This window comes from Triticum urartu, chromosome 5 (assembly GCF_003073215.2).
Source record: "Triticum urartu cultivar G1812 chromosome 5, Tu2.1, whole genome shotgun sequence".
Taxonomy (NCBI): Eukaryota; Viridiplantae; Streptophyta; class Magnoliopsida; order Poales; family Poaceae; genus Triticum; species Triticum urartu.
This window is the reverse complement of record NC_053026.1, coordinates 594,432,813-594,454,886: the sequence shown is the minus strand read 5'-3', so window position 1 is coordinate 594,454,886 and position 22,074 is coordinate 594,432,813.

The following is a 22,074-nucleotide window of genomic DNA, read 5'->3' as shown; positions in this document are numbered from 1 at the left end:
AAAAAAATTCCTACGCACATGCAAGATCATGGTGATGCATAGCAACGAGGGGAGAGTGTGATCTACATACCTTGTAGATCGACAACGGAAGCGTTTGGTTGATGTAGTCGTACGTCTTCACGGCCCGACCGATCAAGCACCGAAACTACGGCACCTCCGAGTTTTAGCACACGTTCAGCTCGATGACGATCCCCGGACTCCGATCCAGCAAAGTGTCGGGGAAGAGTTCCGTCAGCACGACGGCGTGGTGATGATCTTGATGTACTACTGCTGCAGGGCTTCGCCTAAGCACCGCTACAATATTATCGAGGACTATGGTGGCTGGGGGCGCCGCACACGGCTAAGAATAGATCACGTGGATCAACTTGTGTTCATGGGGTGCCCCTTGCCTCAGTATATAAAGGATGGAGGAGGAGGAGGCCGGCCAAGGCTAGGTGCGGCCAGGATGTGGAGTCCTACTAGGACTCCAAGTCCTAGTAGGAGTCCACCAAGAGGGGAGGAAGGGAGAAGGAAGTGGAGGAGAAGGAGAGGTGGCCGGCCCCCTTTTCCCTAGTCCAATTCGGACTAGAGGGGAGGGGGCGCAGCAGCCCCTTGGCCCTTTCTCCTCTTCCCACTAAAGCCCATCAAGGCCATTGCTTCTCCCGTAACTACCCGGTACTCCGAAAAATACCTGAATCACTCGAAACCTTTCCGATGTCCGAATATAGTCGTCCAATATATCAATCTTTACGTCTCGACCATTTCGAGACTCCTCGTCATGTCCCCGATCTCATCCGGGACTCGAACTCCTTCGGTACATCAAAACTCATAAAACTCATAATATAACTGTCATCGAAACCTTAAGCGTGCGGACCCTACGGGTTCGAGAACAATGTAGACATGACCGAGACACGTCTCCGGTCAATAACCCATAGCGGGACCTAGATGCCCATATTGGCTCCTACATATTCTACGAAGATCTTTATCGGTCAGACCGCATAACAACATACGTTGTTCCCTTTGTCATCGGTATGTTACTTGCCCGAGATTCGATCGTCGGTATCTTAATACCTAGTTCAATCTCGTTACCGGCAAGTCTCTTTACTCGTTCCGTAATACATCATCTCACAACTAACTCATTAGTTGCAATGCTTGCAAGGCTTATGTGATGTGCATTACCGAGAGGGCCTAGAGATACCTCTCCGACAATCGGAGTGACAAATCCTAATCTTGAAATACGCCAACCCAACATGTACCTTTGGAGACACCTGTAGAGCTCCTTTATAATCACCCAGTTACGTTGTGATGTTTGGTAGCACACAAAGTGTTCCTTCGACAAACGGGAGTTGCATAATCTCATAGTCATAGGAACATGTATAAGTCATGAAGAAAGCGATAGCAACATACTAAACGATCGGGTGCTAAGCTAATGGAATGGGTCATGTCAATCACATCATTCTCCTAATGATGTGATCCCGTTAATCAAATAACAACTCTTTTGTTTATGGTTAGGAAACATAACCATCTTCGATTAACGAGCTAGTCAAGTAGAGGCATACTAGTGACACTTTGTTTGTCTATGTATTCACACAAGTATTATGTTTCCGGTTAATACAATTCTAGCATGAATAATAAACATTTATCATGATATAAGGAAATAAATAAGAACTTTATTATTGCCTCTAGGGCATATTTCCTTCATCCGGGAGCCTGGATGTCGACTCAAGGTTCAGCTGTAAGGTGATGCTCGTTGTTTTTGCTACTAAAGCAGTGGTGTATTTGTTGGTGCCGAAGGAAGGTTCGGCCTTGCCATGAACCGTGATGACGCCGCGTGGACCGGGCATCTTGAGCTTACGGTAGGCATAATGTGGCACCGCGTTGAATCGAGCGAACGCGGCTCGTCCGAGCAGTGCTTGATAATCACTGCGGAAAGGGGCGATTTCGAAGAGTAACTCTTTGATACGGTAATTTTCTGGTGATCCGAAGATTACCTCGAGGGCAATGGAGCCTGTACAGCTAACCTCCATACCTGGTATGATGCCTCTCAAAGTGGCTTTAGTGGGTTTGGTCACCGAATGATCGATACCTGGTATGATGCCTCTCAAACTACTACCTCCGTCCATAAGGTCTCGAGTGAGGTGGAACCCGTCTACTATTGGGTCGAGGATTAGTGCGGCTGGATTGCCCTGATTGGCATTAACCGTACGATCCGTGCGGTTGAAGGTGACCGGCCCTAGTTTATATTGTGGGACGGCTAGTTCCGTTGAGTCGCCATCCCTAAGGCATATCTGGTCTGAGTTGGCAATTTGGGTGGCATTTACCACATTCACTGATTGAATATGGGGGGATTTCTTTTGCCCTCCTGTGTTCGGTGATCTGGGCTCTTCGTCGCTATCGTCGCGTTGAGACCCCTCTTCGTCTTTGGCGCCTGCCTTGCCGGCTTGTTTGAAGACCCGGCATTCTCTGTTGGTATGGGCGGCTGGCGTTTCTGGGGTGCCATGAATTTGGCATTGGCGATCGAGTATGCGATCCAGACTGGATGGACCCGGATTTTTATTTTTGGGTGGCCCTTTCCGCTGACCGGACTTTGAGCCCCTGAACCCGGCATTATCTGCCGTATTTTTTGTGTTTTCACCATATTTGTGGCGCTTGTGTTTGTTGCGTTGTGGTTTGCCATTGCTATCCCTGGCTTCTGATATGCCAGGTTTGCTTGCTGTATTGGTACTACGAGCCAACCACCTATCTTTGCTCGCACAAAAGCGGGTCATAAGTGTCGTGAGGGTTGCCATGGATTTTGGCTTCTCTTGGCCGAGGTGCCGGGCGAGCCATTCGTCACGGATATTATTCTTAAATGCTGCTAAGGCCTCTGCATCCGGACAGTCGACAATTTGGTTCTTCTTGGTTAGGAACCGGGTCCAGAATTTCCTGGCCGATTCCCCTGGCTGCTGAGTTATATGACTTAAATCGTCAGCATCCGGCGGTCGCACATAAGTGCCCTAGAAATTGTCCAGGAATGCCTCTGCCAGGTTCTCCCAACTTCCGATGGAGTTTGCTGGCAAGCTATTGAGCCAATTCCGAGCCATCCCTTTGAGTTTTAGTGGGAGATACTTGATGGCATGTAGGTCATCCCCGCGGGCCATGTGAATGTGGAGGAAGAAGTCTTCTATCCATACTGCGGGGTCTGTAGTACCTTCGTATGATTCAATGTTTACAGGTTTAAACCCTTCTGGGAATTCGTGATCCATTACTTCATCAGTGAAGCATAAGGGGTGTGCGGCGCCTCTGTGCCGGGCTATATCATGACGCGGTTCATACGAGTCTTGTCTGCCGTGTTCGGCTCGGCCGGATTTGCTTTTAGTGTATCCGGCGTGACGATCATCGTCGCGTGTTGGTGCGCGCCCCGTGATCCGTAGATTGATCTTGCATGTTTTGCCTTGTTTTCCAGTACGTCTCACAGGTCCCGCGTGTTGCCCCGGGCCTTGGCATTTTTGTTTGATTGGCGGCGGGGTGCAGGCTGGACTTCGGGCTGAAATGCCTTTCTGTCTCGGCCACGAGGTGGCCCGTCAGCTGCATCATATGCTGGTGATGTAGGTTTCAATGCTTCCTCCTCGAGGTGAGGTAGCAACCTGCGCTTTGGGTAACTCTTGGAGGGGCGCTCGAGTTCGTATTCCTCGGCCGCAAGGACTTCGGTCCATCTGTCTGCTAGCAAATCTTGATCAGCTTGAAGTTGTTGTTGCTTTTTCTTCAAGCTATTTGTTGTGGCCATAAGCCGGCGCTTGAAGTGCTCCTGCTTGACGGGATCCACAGGCACGATAAATTCTTCGTCGCCGAGGCTCACCTCGTCTTCAGAGAGAGGCATGTAATTGTCCTCCTCCGGCTCTTCATCTGTTGCCCACTCTGGAGGGCTAGCTTTTTCACCCTCCCGCTCTAAATCGTGCTGGAGGGGATTGTTGTCGTCTTCGGCACTATCCGGAGTGTTATTGTCTCTTGTGCCGGTATCACTACTTTTGCTATGGCGGGACTTAGAGCGGCGTCGCTGACGTCGGCGCTTGGGTTGCTTCTTGGAGGGGTCATCCTCTGCTGTCTCGTCGCCATTCCCTTCTTTGGGGGTGTCCACCATGTATATATCATATAATGAGGTGGCGGTCCAGCGCCCTGTGGGCGGTGGTTCTTGTTCGTCTCCTGCATCGTCGTCCATACCGTCGATGTCTTCAAAGTCGAAGTCGAGCATGTCGGTTAAATCGTCGACAGTGGCTACTAAGTGGGCAGTGGGTGGGGAGCGAATTTCTTCGTCGTCCGCATCCCATTCTAGTCGGACATAGTTTGGCCAAGGTTCTCCTGACAAAGAGAGAGACCTTAATGAATTTAGCACATCGCCAAAAGGTGAGTGCTGAAAGATATCCGCGGAGGTAAACTCCATGATCGGCGCCCAATCGGATTCGATAGGCATGGACGTAGGCGGCTCGGAGTGCGTGGCTGGAGACGAATCCAGTGGTTCGGCAACATGGCTCTCTTAAGGGGTGAAGTCAGTATCCGGCTCTATCGCCACTGAGAGTGCTGCCTCCATGGCGGGGTCTATCCACCCGTCCTCGGATGGCGCAATTTTCTCCGGGCTGAAGGCCGGAGTAGTTGCAGGTGTGATCTCCCGAACACTGTCTGACGGCAGAGCTAAATCATGCTCGTCGTGATCGTGCGGCGCACCTGACATGGGCTCGAATCCGTCGAAGATCAAGTCTCCGCGGATGTCGGCAGTGTAGTTTAAGTTTTCGAACCTGACCTGATGGCTAGGGGCGTAGCTCTCGATCTGCTCCAGATGGCCAAGTGAGTTGGCTCGCAGTGCGAAGCCACCGAATACGAAGATATGTCCGGGGAGGAAAACCTCACCCTAGACCGCATCATTACCGATGATCGAAGGAGCCATCAAGCCTTACGGCGACGGCATAGTGGAACTCTCAATGAAAGCACCAATGTCGGTGTCAAAACCGGCGGATCTCGGGTAGGGGGTCTCGAACTATGCGTCTAAGGCGGATGGTAACAGGAGGCGGGGGACACGATGTTTACCCAGGTTTGGTCCCTCTCGATGGAGGTAATACCCTACTTCCTGCTTGATTGATCTTGATGATATGAGTATTACAAGAGTTGATCTACCACGAGATCGTAGAGGCTAAACCCTAGAAGCTAGCATGTAGTATGATTGTTGTTGTCCTACGAACTAAACCCTCCGGTTTATATAGACACCAGAGGGGGCTAGGGTTACACAGAGTCGATTACAAGGAAGAAGATCTACATATCCGTATTTCCATGCTTGCCTTCCACGCCAAGGAGAGTCCCATCCGGACACGGGACGAAGTCTTCAATCTTGTATCTTCATAGTCCAACAGTCCGGCCAAAGGATATAGTCCGGCTGTCCGGAGACCCCCTAATCTAGGACTCCCTCAGAGAGAGAGAGAGAAAGAAAAACGAGGGAGAGAGGAAGGAGATGGAGGTAGCAGCGGGGATGGTCGCTGGTGGTGAGGTGCTCCGTCGTGGTGGCGTAGAGGCGAGGGGGAAGACGAGCGAGCTCCTGCGCACCAGCGACGCGGGGAGGTGAACTCGTTGGGCGCCATGGAGGAGGAGGAGCACCATAGGAGAGCATATGGAGAGAGGGAGGAGTGAGGGAGAGAGGAGCGATTCGGCCGAGGATATGGGGACTTCACCTACCTCGTACTTAGTAGTAGCGCGGGTTAAAAACCCACGCTACTACTATCAACTTAGTAGTAGCACGGGTTTATACCCCTCGCTACTACTATGGCATGTCCCAGGGGGGCACGGTAGAGACCGCTTAGTAGTAGCGAGGGTTAAAAACCCGCGCTACTACTATCAACTTAGGAGTAGTGAGGGGTAAAAACGCGCACTACTTGTAAGTAGCAGTAGCGAGGGGTATAAACCCACGCTACTAGTAAGCGTCTGCCTATAAGCTTTTCCCTAGTAGTGAATAGTGATATAGTTTAGCTTTAGAAGAATTTATGCAAAAGATGCACGGATGTCGTAATAGTAAAAAATCTTACCATGCCATGTCCATATATGTTATATATGTTATCGTAGTTCAACACGTGCACTAGTGGCACATATTGACCATAATATGCAGGAGTTTGATAATTGATATTGTAATTCTCAACATCAATAATAAATAAGGTAAGATGATCTTTCTCCTGATAAGTTAATTCTGCTCCATCGGTGTAGTAGGTTCTGTCTACCATCTTCCGTACATTTTTTGAAGAATGGAAATAAGCTATCAATGGAAATAAGTTGTCAACTATTTTAAAATAAACAATATAAATTACTTAATAAATATGCTTGAGAAACTCACATAGCGGTAGAATTGAAAGCGTATCAACAAGGACCCAGATGTCCATATTCTCTTCGTCGATGTCAGGATCAAGATTGAATGTGACAAGCATACCCTCATGAAAATCATACGTCTTGCAAAGTGCTTCCCAATCCAGGCAACCAAAATGGGATATGCTATCAGAATTGTATAGATTTACAGTAAAATCATAACCATGATGGGTCCTTAGGTGAACTATCTTGGTCCATATTTTCATGATCTTCAAAATCTAGCTTCTCCAAGACATAGCGTCTTGCATGGCATGGGATAAGCTAGTCGAATTGTAAAAGACAGAAATTACACATTGAAGAAGCAGAAGTCGTGCTTAATTACGAAAAAAATATTTGTCGTCATTGTGTACCGTTTCAACATCGAAGGTCTCTGTAGTTTAATACTGAAGCGCCGACCTTCTACCAGGTGAGGCCTGCCGCACAGACCCTGGTCGTCGCTGCATCAGTCGCACTCCGGAAGCCTATCGTCGTCGGAGATAACATTTCCTATGTTCATAATTCAAAGATTAAACTTCTAAAATTAAATATATGTACTACAAAAACTAAATTAGATCATTATTATTCATGATGGGTTGACTATCGGTCTACTGAGTATTTTCTTGAAAACTCTCAGCTCACGTGGTGTATATATTCGACCGTCGGTGATGATAGCTCCTCCGTTCGTTCCCGAGTGCATTACACCAAATTGTCTAGCACACGGGAACGAAGGAGAAGCTACCCCCACGACAACAGTCGGGATTCTTCGTCCTCTCATATATGGTGGAGACTCTCCCTCATTGATTCCTCTCTGACATTTGCGACCGTCGGTGATGGTTGTTCTTCTCTTCCTTCCCTTGCATTACCGAAAGGTCTATCACGAGAAGGAAGAGGACCCCACGACAACAGTCGACATTCTTCTTCTCTCATATATGGTGGAGTCCCGACAGACTTTAAGTCAACCCAAAATATCGTTTAATTATCTTTCTAGAAAATCTGGGCCACTAGATATTTCCTACATATTCTAGCACAAGTCATGCCAAAATTCACGAAAAAATCGGGCATGACCTTTGCTAAAAAAGGACATATAAAGTTCCTAAAATTTGTCGCGATGGAAATTAATCAACACACCGACAAAACATAGGCCACTCGGAGTTGTTCCCTGCAAACATGGCCACTTGGGCAAGCACATGTCCTATTTGAGCAACACTAGATATACATGTTTATATCTACATCATATGAGCATTCAAACTTGATGGTCATTGCATTTCAATGGTTGAAAATATGAACAAAAATATTTCAAAATATCTTATATATAATCCTAACATAACTAAATTTGCCAATATAGGTCTCTCTCTCTAAACTAGTTCTATTAAGCACTTACTAAATAAACTAGTTCTATTAAGTACTTACTAAATAAACTAGTTCTATGAACCACTTACTAAATAAACTATTTCTATTAAACACTTACTAAAAATAGTAAAAAAAAACTACATTATACAAGAATAGATCAGTGAGGAGAGATGGAAAGAGACAGGAGGGAAGAGGGGGTGGCAGGAGGGAGGAGGAGGGGAGAGGAGAGAGGAGCAACGGGAGGAGGGCTGCCGGAGGAGGAGGGAGGAGGATCACGGCCGGAGGAGGGAGGAGGGCGCGGTCGGAGGAGGAGGGAGGAGGGTGGGAGGAGGGAGGAGGAGGGGGCAGGAGGGAGGAGGGTTGCCACATATCGAGGAAGGAGGAGGGAGCACGGTGGTGGCAATGCGTCGGCGGGGAAGGGCCGAACATCGGCGGCGGTGGACGACGGGGTGCGTGGGAGAGTGAGAGTGGGAGTGGGGGGAGAGTGAGGGGCGGACGGTGTGAAGAAGATAAACTACTTAGCAATAGCACGTGTTAGGGGAAAGCGCTACTGCTAAACTACCTAGCAGTAGCGCGTTTCAAGGGGAAGCGCTACTACTACACTTAGCCTAGCCGCAACGGTGGGGCAATTTTAGTAGTAGCGCCCTTTGCCCCTGCCGCGCTACTGCTATGTATATAGCAGTAGCGCCTTCTGTGGACATGCGCTACTGCTACCTCATTTTATCCAGCGCTACTTCTAAAGTTTGGTGTATAAGGTTTTCCCTAGTAGTGGTTGATCTCCTTTCGGCGGGCGCGGCCGCTCACCCGGACCGGCGGGATGGGAACCCGATCGCGGAGAGCTACCAGTTGTTGGGGAGGTGCACGTCGCTCCACGGCAGCGGGGTGCCTGTCTCCCAGTACCTTTGGTAGACTTCGGCCTTGACGCATGACTGTTGGTGAGGCGGGCGCCATCTGACGAGATGTGGAAGGCACGTGGTGGAGGTGGAGACGCGGAGTAGTGGAGCGGCGACGGCGACCGAACGACAACCCGACCTCGTGGTCGTGCCTCATCTTGCGGTCGGAGAACCAACATCCCACCATTATCGCCGGCGGGGAGGTGGAGGAGCGGCGGGCTAGGGTTTGGCTTCTAGGCTATGAGGAGGCACGCGTCGCCGGAGTGGGAAAGTTGAAGTATGGACTCCCGCTGGTCCATGGCTTCCACATTAAAAAGGACGAGGACCGCTCGGCCGGGTGGCTTTCAGGTGGGGCCGCCCGCATGTGCGGCGTAAATGTGGGCGATAGGTGGGCGGCTGCCATGCGGATTCGAGTCAGACACGGAGCGAGCGTGTGGGCATCCGTTCATCGTCCGTATGTACACAAAGCCGGTGCAAATTTGAGTCGGAAATGAGACGAATAAAACGTGAAACAAACAAAAAATAAGGATGATGTCGCGCGTTGGGCCTTGCGGTCTGTCTGTTAATTAGGCCCATACGAACAGAGGCGGACAAGATGAGATCGTGCATTGTACTTGGCCTCAGGTCAGGTTAGCCAAACAAGGTTCAGGACTTCAGGCTAGTGTCCGGCTTGCTCCTGGCCAGACAATCTTTTCTCATGGTGGCAACTAAACAGCCCAATGGCAGCAGACTGCAGCGCCATGGATTCTCGGGAATCGGAAGTAGGTGACGTTTAAATGCGAGGAAGGCAAGGCAAGGTGTCTTCTCCGTTGCCATTCCATGGGCGATGTTTGACCTCCATTGAAAAAGAAGAAAGAACGATCGTGTAGTGCTGCTGGTTCTGTAAAGGTAATGAATTGCTCGTTGCTGCACTTGACAGTTCACACGCCACTCCTACTGCCAGGCAGGCCAAGATCGATCAGTACGAGCTGCAAGTCATTTGTACCGTGGAGTAGCAGTGCGGTGCGGCGTGCAGCGAGTCACCCCACCTCGCTTCTGTTCCCGCATGCCGCCTCAAGCTTCTCCTGTAATTCAAGGCTTGGCACCCACCTCCCTCATCCCCTGCCTCGATTTAACTAGCATATTGTTGTACAGCAGCAGCAGCAGCAGCAGGAAGAGGAGAGCTGAGCCAAAGAGCGAGACTCGTGTCCTTCAGAGCTCATCTTCTTCCTCTGCGAGTTTGTTGCGTTCACCAAGAGCGTTGTGAGTCCATCCTCAAAGTCTGTCTGCTGCCCCCCTGAGAGCAACTCCAACGGGCCAACTCAAACGGACGGCATTTTTTGTTCGTTTTTTGTCCGTTTGGATCGGCTGCCCGCCCGCCGTCCATTCTCTTTTAGTTTTGGGTCGGCAATGCGTCCAACAGGCCGACCCATTTCATGACCACGCGCATGCTGTCTGGAACGCGAGAAAGGTTCGCGCGCACGGGAGAAAGCGGCCTAGCGCGCGCTGGTTTTGGCGCTCCAGCGCGCGGGAAAGGTTCGCGCGCGCGCCGCGGCCGGCGCTCGTTATAAAGAAGGCGAGGAGGAGCTCGTTATAAAGAAGGCCTCCCTCCACACTCTGTCCGCCGCCCACTCTCGCCGCCTCTGCGCTACCATGTCGATCCGTCGTCTGGGGCTTCGGATTTTCGCGGAGTCCGCGAGCGCCGCTCCGGCGCCTTCTCCTCCGAGATCTGGCTTCGCAAGAAACGTCTCATCCTCGGCATCTTCGACACCGCAGAGGAGGCGGCCCGCGCGCACAACGCGGCGGCGTGGCGCCTCCTGAGGCCTCGTCGGGATATGAATTTTCCCAACGTGTCGAGCCAGCAGGCGCAGGATCTGGCGCCTCTCCCGCGGCTTTTCACCGACGAGGATCGTCGTGTCCACCGAAGGCGGCAACGTCGCCTCGGCATCGCAGAGAAGGACGTGGAAGCCTTGGTGGTGTGGCGCAGAGGCTTCCCGCAGGACATCATCGACGAGTGCCAGTTCTACAAGCAATTGAGATCGGAGAGGGACCCGAGGAGGAGGGAGCGAGCCGCCTATCGGGAGGACAAGTGTTCGCGGAAGCAGGCGGCTCAATTGAAACTGAAGCTACGAGAAACGTCGGGTTGGGACTTTGAAGACGAGCAGCTTGCTGACGCCTACCTTCAGACGTCGGAGTCAGAAAGCGACAAGTAGTGATCTTTTTCTTTTACCTGTGTACGCTAGAACTATCTATGTACTGAAAAAATGGCCAGTGACGTCGGCGACGTAGCAGCCGGGCGAGGGGTGTGAATCCACAGTGCCACCGACAAGCGGGCCCGGCGAGGAAAGAGGACGAGCACGGGCGCGTCCGTCTTGTGTCCGCACTGACGCAAATCAGGCTCAAAAATAGTCCGAAAATGGGTCGGCAGGCGGACGAAAGTGGACGCGCGTCTGTTTGGGTCGGCGTGTTGGGCCGGCTTTTTTGTCCGCGTCGACCCAAACGGACGGCCGCGGACGAAATGGGTCGCCCCATTGGAGTTGCTCTGACCCCTCCACTCCACCACCGGCCTGATGATGCTGACCGCCGCCCGCGCCCACCACGCTGCCGCCGACCACCCAGACTATTCAGGGTATAGGGGAAGTTGGTGCCTACAATTAATGTAGTCTGCTATCACTTTGCGGTGTGAGCGGGGCATTTCTAATCAATCACTTATTCAGGCGGTGTTAATGAAGGATATCTTGTGTTAAAATGCTCTAAAAAATTTTTTTGACAACCCTCATTTCAACAAATTTCTTTCTGAAAATCTACACACTTGTGCATTATACCTCATCTATATCTGTATTTTTCTTTAGAATTTTTTGAAATAAAGAAATATGAATTTTCACGAATTTTGAATTTTACATTTGTAGGCCCCCAAAAGCAATTTATCGGGTTTATGCAAAATTGTAAGTGCAGCCCGTGTCGCTCGCTCATCTCGAGCGTGTTGATCCGGATCAAATTCGTGTACCGCGAGTGTACGTTTATCTTTTTTTTTTGAAGCTGAGTGTACGTTTATCAACCTTCTGGATATGTATTGCTAAAAAAAACATTCTGGATATGTTCCCTCCCACCGGTCCTCAGGTGCAATTACCCAGTAAACTAAATGCCGCTGGTTAAAGTTTTTTTTTCGAGCGGAGCTGTCAAAGTTACTTCGCCAGGTCATCTTCACATGCAGCCAGAGGCAGAGCCAGGCACCTTTGGTCAACGTATGTGTGGTCTTGTCCAAGGCGCGGCAGGAGCTCTCTGAGGAAGGGCGCCCATGCACTGCAGCACTCCTCTCCACTTTGACTTCCGTTTGTGTTGATTTCAGACTGATGGATGAACTTGCAGCTCGAACTTGGCTGCGCCTGCAGCTGCAGTGCATGGTAGTATAGTCCACTAGACCTTTCTGAGTAAGTTCATAGGTTAATTTCCTTGACGCGCACGACAATGCCTGCACAGCGTTCGATCGGTGCCTGCTACTCCCTGCTATGCTCTGCTCTAGCTACTCCTGCCGAACTCAAGCTAGGAGGAGGCTACAGCTTGAGCTCCAAGTCAAAGGCTCAAAGCTGGCAGTGCCAACTCATCTTTGCACTCCACCCGCAAAGTGTTTTTAGTGTTTTTTTCCAGTGCCGGGATGTACCAGTGGTTCTCTCACCAATAGCATGCTGTCAGCTCAAACAGTGTATATTTGTATTCCCCTCTTTTCTCTATTTAAGTAACCTTATTTCTATTTCTTTTGAAACGGATAAGTCACCGTATTTCATCAGACCGGCCCACCATGCACATGCAAAAGACGTATGCATGGTCCTGCTTTTCTCTTTTTACTGCTCATGGCACATACTATAACATGCATGTCTCTGACATTATCTCTCCTCTCTCCATCTCTAAATTCATAACTTTTAATTCCTTTTTCAATATTTAGATTGTTCATATCTTCAAAACAAAAAAATTGTTTTTGAAACTCTGTATATATTTGAACTCCTGGAGCCAAGACCTTTAGAACAAGATCTCAATCTTGAATACATTGAAACAAGTTTAAATTTCAACGTTTGCAATGAGTGAAATCAACTTTCTAAAAATAATGAAATATGATCTTTGAATTAGGTGAGACCATTTTTTTTAAAAATGAGTGAAATATGTTTTTGATAGACATCACACATTTCTGGGTGTGAAATACATGAAACTTGTTATTTCAGAATTTTGAAACTAGTCATGTAAAACATGTGAAACTAATTATATCAAACTTTTTTTAAATGAGTGAAATGTGATTTACGAAACAAGTGAAATTGCTTTTGAATTGAGTCAAATAAGTGTTTTGAAATATTTGAAATCAGTTATTTTCTTTGAGTGAAATTAGCTTTCTAAAAATAGTGAAATATGAGCTTTGAATCAGGTGAGACCAATTTTTTAAAATGAGTGAATACGTTTTTCATACACATGACACATTTTGGGTGTGAAATACATGAAACTTGTTATTTCAGAATTTTGAAACTAGTCATGTAAAACATGTCAAACTAATTATTTCAACTTTTTTTAAATGAGTGAAATATGTTTTACCAAACAAGTGAAATTGTTTTTTGAACTGATATTTTTTTAATTGAATCAAATAAGTTTTTTGAAATATTTGAAATAAGTTATTTGCTTTGAGTGAAATCAGCTTTCTAGAAAATACTGAAATATGATCTTTGAATTGGGTGAGACCATTTTTGTAAATGAGTGAAATATGTTTTTCATACACATCACACATTTATGGGTGTGAAATACGTGAAAGTTGTTATTTCAGAATTTTGAAACTAGTCATGTAAAACATGTGATACTAATTATATCAAACTTTTTTAAATGAGTGAAATGTGTTTTACGAAACAAGTGAAATTGTTTTTTAATTGAGTCAACTAAGTTTTTTGAAATATTTGAAATCAGTTATTTACTTTGAGTGAAGTCAGCGTTCCAAAAATAGTGAAATATGAGCTTTGAATTGGGTGAGACCAGTTTTCTAAAATGAGTGAAATATGTTTGTCATACACATGACACATTTTGGGTGTGAAGTACATGAAACTTGTTATTTAAGAATTTTGGAACTAATCATGTAAAACATGTCAGACTAATTATTTCAAACTTTCTTAAATGAGTGAAATATGTTTTACGAAACAAGTGAAATTGTTTCCTGAATTGATATTTTTTGAATTGAATCAAATAAGTTTTTTGAAATATTTGAAATCAGTTATTTTCTTTGAGTGAAATCAGCTTTCTAAAATAGTGAAATACTATGATCTTTGAATTGGGTGAGAGCGATTTTTAAAAATGAGTGAAATATGTTTTTCATACACATGACACATTTTTGGGTGTGAAATATGTGAAACTTGTTATTTCAGAATTCCTAAACGAGTGAAATCAGTTTTTCGCACTGTACTGAAATCCATTTCGAACCGAAATATGAAAATGAGTGAAATCTTTTTTCTCAACTTAGTGAAATTACTTTTCTGAAGTGAGTGACATCAGTTTTTTCATATGAGTGAAATCGTTTTTTTAACATAGTGAAATGAGTTTTTTGAAATAAGTGAAATTAGTTTTACGAAATTAGGGTAGCCGGTTCTTTGAAACGAATGAAATATGTGTTTCCAAATATGTAAAATCGGTGTTTAAATTTAGTTAAATTTGTTTTTTTACACGACCGTAAATACGTTTTCTGAAATGAGTAAAATTGTTTCTCTAAATGACTGAAATATGTGTTTCGGAATAACTGAGATCAGAGTTTCAAAATTTGTGAATTTAGTTTTTTGAAATGAGTGAAATCACCTTTTCAAAATGAGCAAAACCAATTCTTTGAAAGGACTTAAATATGTGTTTTGATACAAGTGAAATTAGTCTTTTAAAATGAATAAAACTAGTTTCCTAAAATGAGTTAAATCTGTATTTTTAAATGACTCAATTTTTTTCTTAATTGTGAAATCAGTTTTTAAAAAGTGAAACGAGATTTTTGAAATGAGTTACATCCATTTTTTGAAGCGAATTAAACGGTAAAATTCAAACTACGCTAAAATATATTGAATATTGGTCTTATTTTAAAGATCTTGTCTTTATGAATTTTAATATATAAAAATATTTTAAAATAAAACATTTACTAAAAGATATCAATCATAATAGCTAATAGAAAGTAAAATATTGGTACTATAGGTTGAGTGGTCTGGGAGTACACATGCATGACTAAATGAAAAGGTTGTGAGGCATGTTCATGTATTGGTCAGGTGGTGTCAGACTAGTGTAGAGATGTATTTCACCCCACAAAAGATTCCTTAGTTTATTTGTCAAAGGACAGTGTGCATCTTGAAGTTGACATGGACAGCGGATGCTTCATCGGTACATCCCGATTCCGGTAAATTTACTTATTCGGCACTCCACCTCCTCCCCCGGTGTATAAAAACCACCCCTCCTCTCTTCCGGCCAGCCCACATCCAAGTATCTCAACTTTGATCTGTTGTCACCGCCCCGCACCACTGGCCGCTGCCGCTTCCCGCTTTGCCCTTCAAGATGCCACTGGCGCGCGGCCACCGTCTCACCACCGCCGGCGTCCTCTCCGACCGCCCTGAGTACCACGACGTGTACAAGCCCGCGGAGGACCCCGCGGCCGACGCTCCGGCACCCAGTAGCCTCGTCTCCATGCAGGCGCTCCACCTGATGTGCTTCGCCCACGCCTACGTCCGACGGCCCACAACGGCCTCCATCCGCGGGCACGAGAACACGACAACTTTCATCCATGTGGTCATCAACGCCACGGCCCCGGACCTCCTGGGCCGCTTTAGCCTCCTCGGCTCCGCCCACGGATCCATGGGCCTACGCTTCAGCTCATCGGCCGACCGGAATGCCGCCATGCGCCGGCAGCCATCCGCCTCACCGGCCGATAGCAAAACTGTTGAGCCATCCTTGACGATTACATCGCCCACAACATACCCGACCACCTTGTCGGCGGCGGCTAGGGTAGGTGCGCGCGGCTAGGGATCAAGAGAAGGCTGATGCCATGTAGAAGAATATGTGCTGCAAGATAATTGTTCACATTATGGGGTGCCCATATATAGCATGTAAAAATATAGTTTCATCCATTGATCCTAATTATAAATTTTATATACTTGAAAAACAAGCGGGGCAACTACGCCTAATACACGCACGTATATAAGGTCCACCCATAGTTAAAGAGGAAATTGTGCAACAGCACGTATGATGTATATGTACAAGACCGACATGTATACTCGACTGTATTTGGACGTATTCATAGTGTATATCAATTATCAGTGGATTTTCACAATTTTCGACCGAACTGACGCACCTGGTCGGCCATGCAAGTGTGTCCCCCTGCACTTGCATCCCCTTGCGTATTTCTCCGTATAGATATTGTTTCGTTCACTGACCTTAATTACAGATTATACACTTGGGAAACAAATAAGCAGGACAACTACGCCTAATACACGTACGTGTATACATGGGACACGACAATTATCTCTCAACAACCACCAAACAAGCAACATACGCACGTCCATCTATCTACGTTTCCCTCTCGTTCGTGGCGGCTGCAACCCTAGCCGCGGCTGATCTTCCAATGCTGTTCTCCGGCGGCTCCCCTCCGCCAGCGACCTAAGTCGTCGATGGTGAGGGGGGTCGCCGGATCCACATGTGTGGATCGACTTTACTCCCTTGTAGTTTAGATTTTTAGCTTGTTCATCATCTTTGCTTCGGCGGCGACGATGACGACGCTGAATAAAGATTCTTCGGATCCTTTCCTGACGAGGCCATCGGTCCTATGGTTGTGGATGGATTTGAAAATCAGTCTGTTCAAGCAAGGACGGGGTGGCGGCGGCGGCATCCTCGTGGTGGACCTGTGTCTTCGGCCTCCGCCGTTGCGACAGTGTTTGCTCCAGCGTCAGCGCGGAGTTTGGGAGGTAGTCCAGGAGCGGATGCAGATTGTGGTCAGCATCGACGACACCTGAAAGACGGAACATCTGCTGGGCTCGTGGTTCATGGATGGCAGGTATGGTTTCCTCCTTCAACGTCTTAGTCGTGGTGGGTGCAAGATCTGAAGTTAGATGGCGTGTCCGGGGTGTTGCCTCGGTCTGATTCGTTCAACGGCAGGGGCTTCACTTTTGGCGAGCCACTTTGGAGGCCCGCAAAGTTGCATATCAGCGATGGAGCCGCGTCGAGCTCGGGTGAGGTGGTGATTCGTCATTCGTTTCTTCGGTGGCTGCCGTGGTGGTGCCGGAGGCAGGTGACGGGCATTGATGTCAAACTCGGAGATGTTCTGCTATCTTTTTAGTTTTTGTCATGTCGGTCTTTATATGACTTGTTATTTTTTATGATATGAATGAGACATGTATTACTCCCTCTGGTCCTTTTTACTCTGCATATTAGAATTTTCTGAAGTCAAACTTCACAAAGTTTGACCGTATTTATATGAAAAAATATCAACATCTGTCATGCTAAAGTTATACAATATGAAACTTTAAGTCATGACACATCTATTGATATTGATTTCAGATTATGAATGTTGGTACTTTTTTCTATAAAATTGGTCAAATTTTACGAGTCTTGACTTCAGTCAAATTTTATATGCGAACTAAAAAGGACCGGAGGGAGTACCATGTAAAAAAACCACCAAACAAGCAGGACAACTAGCAAAATGCAGAATAAATTTTGGAGTGGCAAAAATGCAGCTGTTGAATTTATTGCGCCCGGCCATGGTTCGACCTTCCCATGCAGCACTTCTCTCCACTAGCACGCCTGCAGAACTTCTCTCCACTAGCACGCATGTTTTCCTTGACGCCCACGACTCCAGTATATATCCCCTGCTCTGCTCACCTCTACGAAGGCTAGGAGGAGGCTAGAGCTGCGCTCCAAGTCAAAGATGGCTGCGCTTCACTCTTCATTCCACTGTTCAATGCGCACCCCTACCTCCCCCTCACCGTCCACGTACCGCAGGAGCGCCTCACCAGTCACCGCTCTATAAAAGGCACAGCTCCTCCCCTCGTTGCCATTGCCAGCCCAGCCAACATCCACGTCCATGATCTGCTGTCTGCCTTCCTCTCTCCACCGCCTAACGCCGCTTTGCCCTTCAAGCTCAAGATGCCACTCGCGCGCGCCCACCGCGTCACCGCCGCCGGCGTCCTCTCCGACCGCCCGGGGTACCACGACGTGTACAAGCCCGCGGAGGTCCCCGCGGCCGCCACCGCGGTCCGCCGCGTTGCCGGCGCTCGAGCACCCCCTAGCCCCGCCTCCGTGCAGGCGCTCCACGCGATGTGCTTCGCCCACGCCTACGTCCGACGGCCCACGACGGCCTCCATCCGCGGGCACGGGAACGCGGCGACGTTCATCCACGACGCCATCAACGCCACGGCCCCGGACCTGCTGGGCCGCTTCAGTCTCCTTGCCTCCGCCCGCGGAACCATGGGCCTGCGCTTCCGCTCGCCCGCCGACCGGGAGGCCGCCATGCGCCAGCAGCCGTTCGCGTCACGGGACGGCAGCGGCACGGTGGAGCTCGTGCGCGCGTGTGGGACGGCCATCCTCGACGACTACCTTGCACACAACATATCCGACCACCTTGTCCGCGACGTCAACGACCTCCTCGTCCACGTCGCCCTGCGCGACTACCCGACCGAGCAGCGCACGCAGAAGGGGCTCGACGACAACTGCCGCACCTTCGGGTGGGTCGTCGAGGTCGACCCGGCCTGCTTCGCGGTGCCGGGCCTCTCCACCGTGCACGCCGTGATCTGCGTCGGCCACCCTCGCGAGATCCCCCGTGAGCTCCGGATCCGCTACGCCGACGGCTCCACCAGCGTCGTTCCGGTGGACGTCCTTGCGGTCTGGGACTGGCCCGCAGTCTTCCGCGACCATGGGAGGCACGTGCGCTTCTTCCAGCCCGATGGCGCGGTGGCTCGGGCTGGATCGGGATTACAGGCGCTCTCCTTATCTTAGGCTGGATGTCATCTGCAGCAAAACTAGTCGTCCAAGACCAAGTATTATGTTATGTCGTCGACCAAGTTCTTAGTTCGTGAGTTAACGTAGTAGTCCAAGTACTGTGTGTGTGCTGTGTTCGTGAGTTAACAATGTTGGCAGGCTACGTGAGGGAACAGGGGAGGTAGATGCATGCTTAGTGAAGCGTGTTTGGGGCTTAATTTGCGGTGGAAGCTACTCTATGTAATCATGCATCTTATGTTATGACTTCTGAAATGGAGGTGTTATAAAATTCCTGTTCATGTGCTTGAAAGCGTGAACTTGTTCGTATCAAGGTCTGCTAGCTTAAACATGGTTGCACTGGAACTTGTAAAATTTATGCAGATTCTGCAGGAAATGCTTGACAGACTTTGCCAAAGGGGGTTTGCTTAATCTCTTATCGTCGCTACTTTCTTTTGCGGGAGCTGCCATTCATACTTTTATTTTGTACGCGAATCAACAAAAGGAGAACATTGTTTCTCTTGATTAATTTATTTTGCTTGGGTTTAAGCTCAACCCGAACTAGCATACTCAGGTAAGTAGTAGTAAGACTGAACATCATCTATTCATAATATTATGTAACACAAATCGCCGGAGGTGCTTTGCAACGGGTTGTGCTACAAAGGGGACTCCCGGAGGTGCTTTTGCAACAGGGGACGTGTTGCAATGAGTTTGAACATGGATCATGTTGCAATGACGTTTGAAAGATGATTCGTGTTGCAACAACAGATCGATGTGTTGGCAGGGAAATGGACAATTGCACAGTGGGCATCACATGCATTGGCAGCTCGAGACCGGCCGGTCTTTGCTAAAGATCAACCAATCGATGCGTAGCACGGGCCTGGCATAATAGCTTAGCACCCGTAAGTCTACGACATCGAATTAACATTGCTGTGGTCGACCCAACATGCTTTTTCCTTTTCCTTTTTTTCTACTATTTTCTTTTTTCAAAAAATCATGATTATATTAAAATTTCCTAATTTTCAAATTAACTGGAGACATTTTTTAAACTGATAGAGCATTTTCTAACTTCATCAATATTTTTTAGTTTTGTGAATATATTTCAAAATCATGAGCATTTTTCAATTTTATGAACATTTCCAAATTCATGAATAGTTTCTAATTCATGAGAATATTTAGAAACCGTGAACTTTTTTTAATTCGTGGGCTTTTTTAAAATTTCTGAAAGTATTTTTAAACTTGTGAACGTTTTTTTCAAAAATTGTGAACTTTTTGAATTAATGAATGATTTTTAAATCCATGAACATATTTTGAATTTACGGAATTTAAAATATTTCAATAACCTGTAGCCGTCTTTTCCTAGCAAAAGTTGTCGCTTTATAATGGTTTCTGCTTAGAGCATCTACATTTGGGCGCCACAAACAGCTCTCAAACGCCAGGATGGATAGCATGTTCAGTGACCAGCCAAAAAAATGCGACTCGGACAGGCGTCTCAAACGTCCGGGACTGACAGACACCTCTCATATTCAGCCCAAATCTGAGGCAGATATGGGGCGGCCCAAGCGAGTGCGTCATGTCGGACTCACGTTGGGGTCCCACGAGAAAACACCCGAAAACCAACGGTCCAACGGGTGTCTCCTCCCATGGAGTGTGAACGCCGCGTGGCGCCGCTACGACTCACCGCCTGAGTGCCAAAGTCCAGCTATTTAAGCCGGACAGCGTCCCCCGGCCCTAGCCACATCCACTTCCTCCCTCTTCGTGCCACCAGCCCAAGCCCATCCACCTCTCTCCCTCTTCATCACACTCTTCCCTCGTCGTTCGGCTCCGCCATGGCCCTACAAAAGAAGACCACTTATGCTATGCTAGTGTCAGAGCGCCGCTTTAAGATGTTAGAGGAGATTCTGGCAAGGCGCGCCGCCCACATCACAACTGATTTGCCTCCGGACTCGCCGGAGCCGGAGTAAGAGGAGAAGGAGGAAGAGGACGGGGAGCAGCAGCCAGCGCCGGACTAGAGAAAAAGGCTGGCGAGGAGGAGTCGCAGTTATAACTGCCGCCCATGTACATCATGGGCATCTGCGACGAAGAAGAGTAGTGTAGTTGATCTACGTAATATGTAAATCTGCCCGGGACGTGCATGTTTGATGGGCCAGATTTGCCGCCTGTTCCTATAGATGCTCTTAGATGAAAAAAACAACCAAACACAAGGAGCGAGCGGGGAGCTCCACGCATGGGCCTACCCATCACTCGTGATGACCGTCACTCGCTTGCACAGATGTATGATTGGCTCGCTCGTATGACTCGCTCCTCTTAAGATCGCATTTTTTTCCGATGGTTTCACGGAAAAATCTTTTGGTCCAAGGAGAAAACACCATAATAATTTTTTAGTATTTCAAAAGTTGGTAAAATAATAAAATGTGCACAGGTTTGAAAAAAGCTCATGAATTAGAAAAAAGTACATCGATTCTTTAGAAGAATTTCATCGATTTTCCACAAATTTGAAAAAGGTTCATTGATTTAAAAAAGTTCATCAATTTTGAAAAACAGTTCCTCGGTTATGTGAAAATGTTCATGGATTTTGAAAAAAGTTCATCAATTTTCAGAAACAAATTATTGATTCTAGAAAAGTTCGTCGGTTTTAAGGAAAAGTTCATCGATTTTTTAAATAAAGTTCTCTGATTTTCAAAAAGTTCTCCGATTTTCAAGAAGTTCAACGATTTTAGAAAATAGTACATGGATTTAGAAAAACATTGGTTTTCCAAAAATGTTTGCGAAATGGGAAAAGTTCACTCATTTAGCAGAAGCAAAAATATAATTAAAAACCAAAAAAAAACTTCCAAAAAAGAAAAAAGGAAAAAGATAGAATAAAAGAGTGAAAATATGCAAACAAATCAATTTACACATGAGAAGACTCACATAATGATGCAAACAATTGAATAATAACTAAATATCATGCAATTGCGGCTTGAAGTCCCCACTACTGTACCGATAAATTTCAACTGACGAAGGCAGTACTAAGCAAATGTCATGTACCATATTCATGCTAAATGAGTTGCCAACTTAGATTGTTGTGAAGATTATGTGGCAAACCTACTATAAACCCTCTGTTTTTTTTAGTTTTCAAGAATAGTTCGTGAGAATTTTTAGAAACCGTGAACACTTTTTAATTCATGGGCTTTTTAAAAAAATTGAAAGTATTTTTTAACTCGTGATTTTTTTTAAAAAATGAACTTTTTTGAATTAGTGAATACTTTTTAAATCCATGAACATTTTTTGAATTTACAAAATTTTAAAATATTTCAATAGCCGGCATCTGTTTTTTTCCAGCTAAAGTTGTTGCTTTTCTGATGGTTTCTGCTTAGTCTACAGTTGGATGCCTCAAACAACTCTCAAACGCCCGGGCGGACAGCTTGGTCAGTGACTCGCCAAAACAATCCGACCGAGACGAGCGCCTCAAACGCCCGGGCTGACCGGCACCTCTCACATTCAACCCAAACCTAGGGCAAATATTGGGCAGCCCGGACACGTCCACCATGTATGACTCACGTGGGGGTCCCACGGG